We start from the raw sequence: 9,699 nt of genomic DNA, 5'->3' as shown, positions 1-9,699 counted from the left end.
TCTGCAGATGAGAGTTTTAGTTACACAAACTTATTCTGAAGGCAGAAAGAAAAATGATTGGTTCAGAGAGATAACCAATCAAATTGTAGTGGGGGTGGGGCAAAATAGGCGGAACCAAAATTTGAAAGACAAAAAAATAAATAAATAAAATAACACTCTCTGGCAGTGCAAGATTGTGGTTGTGCAGCTGAGAATCAAAGCATACTTTCACAAAAGGTAATAATTTTTCAGTCTTATTTGTTTTATGTGGTTATTTGCGTTTATATTATTTAGCAAACTTCAACTAAGTGGGTGTAAGTTTTACCTCATAGTTAACAGTAGTTTCACTGATTTCCGCCAGCAGGTTGAATTATGTTCCTTTGGTAAAATTTCACAGACAAATATAACTTTACTTGATTTTGTGGCGAACCAAGAAATTAAGCTTTCATCTTAGAGCTTACTTAGCTATAGCAAAATTAGCTCATTGTAATGACTGTTAAATATCACATAATGGGCGAAATATCACATAATGGGCATCACGGTGGCTTAGTGGTTAGCACTGCGCTGGGATCTTGGGTTCAAGTCCCATCTGGGTGAAGTTTCCATGTTCTCCCCGTGTCTGCGTGGGTTTCCTCCCACAGTAGGTGGTGTGGCCTACCAATTGAATGATTGTGTGATTGAATGAGTGTGTATGTGAATGAATGTCTGTATGTGTGTGTGCCCAAATATGGATTTGCACTCTGTCTTGGGTGAAATCCTAGTGCCTGATGCAGTCCTCCAGGTGGACGGTTGTTCCTGGTCAAGAGTAAGCTGTGCGTGTTTGGCTTTCGCTTCTTGCCAGTGTGTGTGGATTGAGTGTTCTGAGCAGTGTGTATTGTAAAGCGTCCTTGGGTATCTAGAAATCTCTATATAAGTGTAACGATAGATAGATAGACATAATGTTGACTCGTAGCTATGCTAGCTACATGTTTACATGCAACCCCATGCTAGGAATCCTTATATATTTGTGATATGTGCTAACTTAATTCATTAGCCAATATCATACTGCACGGTGTGGGGTGGTGCTGCTTTTGGGGCAGGAGTGCTGCCTATTAGAAAGATACATAGATAGAAATGTTGTTCTTGGGGCCGGAGTACTGTTTTTGTTTGGAGTAAATTATGCTTACTTAAACAATATTTTAATGACTATTTTATTGCTTAATTGTCCGCTTAAGACAGAAATGTACTGTGTAGTGTAACAGTGCTGCTCTAATGGGAGGGGAAATGTACTGTATTACTGCTCTGAGGGCAGGAGGAATGTAGCTACAGCTCCAAGGGCAGAATGTATCGAGTGTAGTGTGGTACTGCTCTGAGGGCAGGTGGAATGCAGCTTCTGTTCTGAGGGCAGGCGAATGTAGCTTTTACTCTGAGGGCAGGGATAATATAGCTAGTGTAGTGTGGTACTGCTCTGAGGGCAGGGAAATGTAGCTAGTGTTGTGTGGTACTGCTTTGAGCACAGGAGGAATGTAGCTAGTGCTCTGAGGGCAGGGGGAATGCAGCTACTGCTCTGAGGGCAGAAATAATGTAGCTATTGTATGTGTAGTACTTCTCTGAGGGCAGAGGAATGTAGCTACTGCTCTGAGAGCAGGAGGAATGTAGCTTCTGCTCTAAGGGCAGGGGGAATATAGCTTGTGTAGTGTGGTACTGCTCTGAGGGCAAGGGAATGTAGCTAGTGTAGTGTGGTATTGCTTTGAGCACAGGAGGAATGTAGCTACTGCTCTGAGGGCAGGGGGAATATAGCTTGTGTAGTGTGATACTGCTCTGAGGGCAGGAGGAATGTAGCTTCTGTTCTGAGGACAGGGGAATGTAGCTTCTGCTCTGAGGGCAGGGGGAATATAGCTAGTGTAGTGCAGTACTGATCTGAGGGCAGGAAATTGTAGCTTCTGCTCTGAGGGCAGGGAAATGTAGCTAGTGTAGTGTTTTACTGCTCTGAGGGCAGGAGGAATGTAGCTTCTGTTCTGAGGACAGGGGAATGTAGCTTCTGCTCTGAGGGCAGGGGGAATATAGCTAGTGTAGTGCGGTACTGATCTGAGGGCAGGAAATTGTAGCTTCTGCTCTGAGGGCAGGGAAATGTAGCTAGTGTTGTGTGGTACTAATTTGAGAACAGGAGGAATGTAGCTAGTGCTCTGAGGGCAGGGGGGAATGCAGCTTCTGCTCTGACAGCAGACATACTGTAGCTATTGTATGTGTAGTACTTCTCTGAGGGCAGGGGGAATGTACCTACTGCTCTGAGAGCAGGAGGAATGTAGCTTCTGCTCTAAGGGCAGGGGGAATATAGCTTGTGTAGTGTGATACTGCTCTGAGGGCAGGGGAATATAGCTAGTGTTGTGTGGTATTGCTTTGAGCACAGGAGAAATGTAGCTACTGCTCTGAGGGCAGGGGGAATGTAGCTAGTGTAGTGCCTTACTGCTCTGAGGGCAGGAGGAATGTAACAGTTAGATGTTTAGAACAAGCACAGGGAATAAATTATGGAATCACTCAATTATGAGGAAAAAATTATGGAATCATGACTAGGGCTGCAACAACTAATCTATTAAATCGATTAAAATCGATTGTTAAAATAGTTGGCAACTAATTTAATAATCGATTAGTTGGGTCTAAGTTATTATACACATAGGTACAGTTGCTACACATGACGAACTCTGGAAGAAGGGTTTGAAAAACGGCGGAGGCAGTCACAGCAGAGGATAATGTTAGCACAAGCAGAGAGAAAAATGTACAACCCAAGTCATCAAAAGTCATGTCCATATCTACACTTTCTTTCTCACCTCAAAAAACAGCCCAGCATTGCTGACTATGTTTTGAAGAAGATCTGCACACCACAGCAAGCAGCTGTTCTCACTGATGATATCCTGAATATGCTAGTAACAGACAGGAAACCAAATTTGGCTTGTCTTCCTTTTTATTCGATTAATAATCGATTAATCGAAAAAATAATCGACAGATTAATTAATTATCAAAATAATCATTAGTTGCAGCCCTAATCATGACAAACAAAATAACACTCACTAGTACTTTGTTGCACCACCTCTGGTTTTTATAACTGCTTGCAGTCTCTGAGGCATTGACTTAATGAGTGACAAACAGTACTCTTCATTAATCTGGCTCCAGCTTTCTCTGATTGCTGTTGCCAGATCAGCTTTGCAATTTGGTCATTACAATTAGCTAATTTTGCTATAGCTAACTAAGCTCTCAGATGCAAGCTTCATTTCTTGGTTTGCCACAAAATCAAGTAAAGTTATATTTGTCTGTGAAATGTTACCAAAGGAACATAATTCAATACTGTTAACTTTGAGGTAAATCAGCTAATTTGCACTCACTTAGTTGAAGTTTGCTAAATAATATAAACTCAAATATCCACATAAAAGAAATAAGACTGAAAAACTTCTTCACAGGATGGTACAAATCATTGATCATCGTTGAAGTTTGGAGTATAGCTTTCTTCCATTGGGTGTAAGGCAGTGTATTTTTGCTGAAAACTGGTGTCCTACTGAAAATACACAGTGCCACTGGTAAACAATAATGTCTAGTCCAGTCGTATGCTAAATGTAGCCAAGTTTATTAAGGAATAAAGATTAACATATTAGGAAATATGGGTGGCACAGTGCTGCAGCAGGTAGTGTCTCAGTCACACAGCTCCAGGGATCTTAGGTTGGGGGTTCGAGTCCCGCTCTGGGTGACTGTGAGGAGTTGGTGTGTTCTCCGTGTCCGTTTGGGTTTCCTCTGGGTGCTCCGGTTTCCTCCCACGGTCCAAAAACACATATTGGAGAGTGGATTGGTGACTCAAAAGTGTCCATAGGTGTGAGTGTGTGAGTGCCTGTGTGTGTGTGTCACCCTGTAAAGGACTAGGGCTCCCTCCAGGGTGTGTTCCTGCCCTGCACCCAGTGATACAGGGTAGGCTTCAGACCCACTGCGACCCTGAACTGGATAAGTGGTTACAGACAATGAATGAAAGAATTAATGAATATTAGGAAATTTGGTGCCACTTTAAAATTTAAAAGGGTTAATAAATAGTTTAAAAATCTGTTCATTAATTAGGTTGTTAACTCATTAAACATTATTAATAATAATTTATAACACTCAGATAGAAAGAGCAACAGACTTCTTTCTTGTCTAATAGTGAAAGTGTCAGAGAACATATTGAAAAGTAAATGTAAAGAATAAGCCAAGACCTGAAAATGTGAATTTCATATGTTCAGGTACACCACATAATCATCAGTGTCTAAAAAGACGTTCTATCAGTGGTTAGTAGATAATTATTGGTTGTTAAATGCTTAAACTTAAGCAAATATGAGCTGACGCTGACAGGGTTAATGTTGACTGATTGAGATGACAATGTAATATAAGTATTCTGTAAAACACTGTAGATGGATATGAGTTGCAAACAACAGGTCCCTGTAATGTGCTTATAACCTAATTAACAATAATTAATACACAATTTGTAAACCATTTATAGACCTTAATAAGTGTAGTCTTATTCTAAAGTGGTACAGGAAATTTTAGCAAGTGGACCTCGCTGAATTTTAATGCCCTTTCTATTTTGTATAAATATAGGGAGCACAATAATGTATGAGGCCCACATGAGCCCATTATGGATTATCTTAATTGGATTAATTAATGAAATAGATTTAGTGTTTTCAGGTGACTATTTTCCTGGTCTCATCACTGACCTTGAAGCGCATCCACTTTTTGGCCACATTTAACCCGGGGACAAAACTGAGTGGTACTCCTCTGTGCTACTCATATGGGCCCCGCATGGGTGTGTTGGCTGGGGATTAGGAATTGATAGCTATGTGAGCATTACATCTGCGTTAGCCCAGCATTAGTACAGAGCTTAGATGATAAGACCTGAACATAAACACCACTTTAACTCATTCCCAAAGTTGTTGGATCAGGCTCCATCTATAATTGCTCAAATGTGAAGTCTAATAAATATTACAGCACTTTTGCAGTGGCTTTTAATGGTATTTATCCTCAGAATACAAAGTGTAATTTCAAGACTAGTCTCTAATTCTTCAAAACAATGATAAAACATTTTCCTGTAGCATAAGGACAACACTACTGCAATCAAGGCTAAGCGTATTTTTCGCAATGCAAGAATTGTCCATTAGATGGCAGAAGAGCACAGTTTATAGTACTTCAGAAGGCGTTCTAAGAGTAAATTTTTTTCTCGACATCAGTTTATGAGAACCAATTGAAGTTTGCAAATTCCCCTAACTTACTTGAGTATAACGTTTTAAAGGATCGTGTAGTGCTATGTATGACTTATTTTCCTACTGGTTAGACAACACCTGCCTTGTACTATGCATTAATGCAGGAAAAAACATTTACAGAGATACAGAATTAAGCTACTGAAAGTGGATACGGCTTCTGTAATTTCTATAGAAAAGCATGAAAGTCACCGTGCCCATTGCCACGTGTGGGCTAGAGACAAATAAAACCCTAGACATTAGTGCTATGGAACAGTAGAACCGTGTTCCCAGAATGATGGAGACAGTAGAGTGGAGCTTGTGATCCAGAACCAATCTAACATCACCTCTATTACATTTCTATAGCGTTCTCAGAAAATTCTGTTGCACAGAGGCTGGTCTGCATGCCATATTCCATCTAGTGGACTCAGGAATTCAGTGGAAACCACAGTACAGGTGCATTGTGGCTGTGAATGGAGGACTAGCAAGACATTGAGTGTTAACATTTATTCAGTGTGTTTGGCAAAAGCCTTGTACAGCCACACTAACACACAAACACTCACACAGACACACACACAAAAACACATATACACACACACACAGACACTGATAATGAATGAGAGCTTGCTCCTCCGACACACCCCAGCCCTTTCTCCTTGATGAGGGTCTGTGTAATACCCCAGGAATGTTCTAAAAATACACATTTCATGGTGAGCACGCCTCCACAACCCACAGCACTGTGGACTATGACTAACAATATCCCCTCAGTGCAGTTACGAGAACATCCATTCCAAAACAACAAGAAAACATGACTCTGTAACCTGACATGGCATCTGTTTTCTTTGTGTGGTGCTCATTTTGGATAGAAACATTTTTCTGTTCACTGTCCATCCAATTCCACTGCGGTTGATAAAGAAGTGGAATCTCCATTTGTAGGCGCTATAGACATATGTCTCATACCTCGTTCCATTATAAGGAAAGGACACAAGATGTAGGAGACAATTTATTCCATGACCTTGCAGCATGCTGTCCTTTGAAAGCTAATGAGACAGGAAAGCAGTGAAATATTCACCCTCGGATTTCCACACAGAGGGCTTTTTTTTAGAAAGGTCAACTCCATGCAAGTATTTGTATCCATGCATGAAACATTAAGGCAGACTTTCATTCCTTGGCCAACCTGTTTCATCCTATTGGTGTTGTCATGGTGATGACGAGACTGTACTGGGTATAAATGAACACATGTAGGCTACATTTAACACAAGGACGTGGCAAACTCTGTCTGTGGTAGAATAACTGTTTGAGGCTCACTATTGGGATTTTTTGTGTTGTTTGAGTTCTCATTTGATGTTCCTGAAGGTAATTTGCCCCTACTTTGTTTACTACAACAAGAAATATACATTATATGTCCCAAAGTCTCTAAACACTCTTCTGTCGTTAGTGACTACTCCTACTTAATCACAGCTTGTATAATCTTTGTAGAAAAGAATGAAACAAAATGGGTTTTTCTGGAGCTGCTGCACATGAGCCTAATGTCACCACGCTCAATGCCAAGCAATAGCTTAGATGAGTATAAAGCTCCCAGCTGTGAGTGGTGAAACTGAAGTCTCTGGAATGATGAAGCACAGTATGCCTTCAGAATGAGTTGGAATGGTGTTTGTGATCCCAGACTTATCATCCAACAACAGTACATATCCTTGCTAATGTTCTCTTGGCTAAATTCATTTTGCAAAATCTAGTCCAAAGTCATCTCAAAGGAGCAGACACTGTCACTGCAGCAAAGAGGCAAGACCTGTAAAAACCTCAGGTATCCCAGCAGGCTTGTGAAGTTCCCTGATACATTATTATTTGGTGAAGGGCACAGAATTTTTGACTTGACAGGTTTATCAGAACACCTCACAAAGAATATGACTATTTCAGCTCTGAATAATGAAGCACAAGTGAGATGCTTTGTCCTTAGGGAATTGACACTGAAGGTCAAAACATGAAAAATTATGTTTCTGTGCACTACATTCCAGTAGTTTTTGGTTGATGGTAAAATAAAACCACACCTTGATTTAACTTTAATTAAAATACATACTATGGAGTTCCAGGCTCTGCAGTCTTTACAGTTTGATACATTACGATGAATGTCTTTGTGTAAGAAATTAAAGAAAATAGTTAATTCCAAAATTCCAATATCATTCCAACAGTATGGATTTTGCATTTAAATAGAAACTACTTTACAAAAAAATATAATCAATTAACAGAAACACTAGATATGGAAATATTGCTGTAAGGATATGATTGTATTCAGGTACTGATAGTTCTGAGGTGAAGTAGCTCTGGATCTATCTAAATTCCAAACGCACTGAACAGTTCAAAGTGCATGGATCCAGTGCTTCAGTTAAACAACTCTTACATTTCTAATATTGGGTAGAGTTCATTCTAACAGTCTGGCCTGAGGAAGAGTGTAGATTTTGAAACTTAACATTTTTGCTGGACCGCCTGCAGGGCCGGCCTAGAAGAAGCATATGCACTGACTGCCTGGCATCTAATGTTGAAATGCGCATGCGCGAATATGAACTGTTAATTCAGCCGTATTTCCCAGAGAGAACTTAAGGTGGCGCCAATACACATCTGTTGTTAGTTCAGCCATATTTCACATTCCAGTTTGTGAACTAAATTTGGAACTGCTCAGCGGTGACCAGAGGCCCTCTTTTCCCTGGACAAGTTCTCATTTTGGGACCTAAAAAATGCTTGTTCAAATGCTCAAGGGGTCAGAGAGTTGAAAGTTGAATTGGGACACATTCGCTCCGCTTCAGCGCTGTAGGTTCACCATCCACTGCGGTGCAGCTCAGTGTTTTACTGGAGGCTTTAACAGAACTTTGTTGAACGTTGTGGAGGTAATGTTTATCATAGTCTCTTCTTTATGTTTGGAGACTGTTTCTGTGACCCTGCCTTTTGTTTTCTACTATATATTTAATAAACAGAAAGTCATTTTGCCAGTCCCTATAACGACACAAATACACGGACACATCTCACGAGTAAATTACATCTGCACAGCTGTTTGTTTAACTTTACACTAAAACTATTATTAAAGCCAGAACACCTGAGCGAGGTGGTACTCAAAATAAACAAGGCTGTTAATTAGTTACAGCACCATTTTATCAGACCCTTACAGAAGTATAAGCCAGTAATATATAAATAAATATCTAGTTTCAGTGATGACCTGTTCCTTTATAAAGTATAGATTACTTGGCTGATAAAATGTTAAGGTGCTTGGTTTTAGATATGTTCAAAAACAAGTAATAAAATAATTTTATATTGTTATAGTATAGTTATAGATGGTATTATTGTAAACAAAGACATTGATACGAAGCACCAAAGTTTCTCGAGACCTTCCAATGACAAGGAATTGACAAGGTATTTTGGGCTTTCCTCTTTTGAAATGCCAGAAAAACCTCTGTGACAATGGCTAGTGGCGGTCCGGCTAAACTAGGTGTGCCTAGTTTCTGTTTGCTCTTGGTTTGTTCAAGAATAGCTTAGAAAAAATCTTCCATGATAAAGCACACTGTAAAGAATGCAGACAAATGTACACTAACTTAGCTAGCTATGAGTAAAGTAACTGTCAATATTTTGTATTTATCTGTGCAGAATTTTACAGTCATTTTTCATAATTCTACAGCATTAAAATTACAGAAAGTGCCTGAGACCCAGTCCACCCCAGAAACACTCACTCACTTCACTCTAAAGATACTGTAGCTGCAGATGCAACCACAACAACCAACTGCTTTGCTGAGTCCACCTTTTATATTTACACTGACCACTGCCTTGCACACTGACCTGGCGATCGTGTGTTGATGTGTGTTAGGCTGATACGAGGGGATCAGACACAGCAATGCTGCTGGAGGTTTTATAGCCTGGAGAATGGTGCACTAACCAAAAATAACCACCAGCAGCGTCCCGTGGGCTATATGTCCTGTACTCACTGATGAAGGGCTAGAGAATGACTAACACAAACTGTGCAGCTGTGTCATTCTGATCTCTAAAAGTGGACAGGTGTGTCTAATAGAGTGGCCACAAGGTTTATAAACTCCAGTAGCATGGCTGAGCCTGATCCACTTGTACCAGCAAAAACACACAGTAATGCACCATGCACCATATCCGTGTCAGTGCTGTACTAAAAATGATCCACTAACCAAATAAGAGTAGATGCTCCTGTAGGGCTCCTAACCATTTAAACCAGGGTGAAAAGGGGCTAACTAAGTATAAAGAACGACCAATGGACTACAGTCTGTAAATGTAGAACAAAAAATGGATCAGCATGGTCAGTAGAGCAGATAAAATGGAAAATAGATGTAAAAACAAAGAAGTCATTCTAATATAGCTTAATGACTGATCAGTGTTCACCATCAGAGAAAACCTATTCTACTGTTTCTAATGCTTTTAAAAAGTTAGATCTGGTACACATTCATTTAATAATATCTAGCATGTTTCTGGTTGATGTTGTGAA

This window comes from Hoplias malabaricus, chromosome 10, assembly GCF_029633855.1.
Source record: "Hoplias malabaricus isolate fHopMal1 chromosome 10, fHopMal1.hap1, whole genome shotgun sequence".
Lineage (NCBI taxonomy): Eukaryota > Metazoa > Chordata > Actinopteri > Characiformes > Erythrinidae > Hoplias > Hoplias malabaricus.
Note: the sequence above shows the minus strand (reverse complement) of the source record.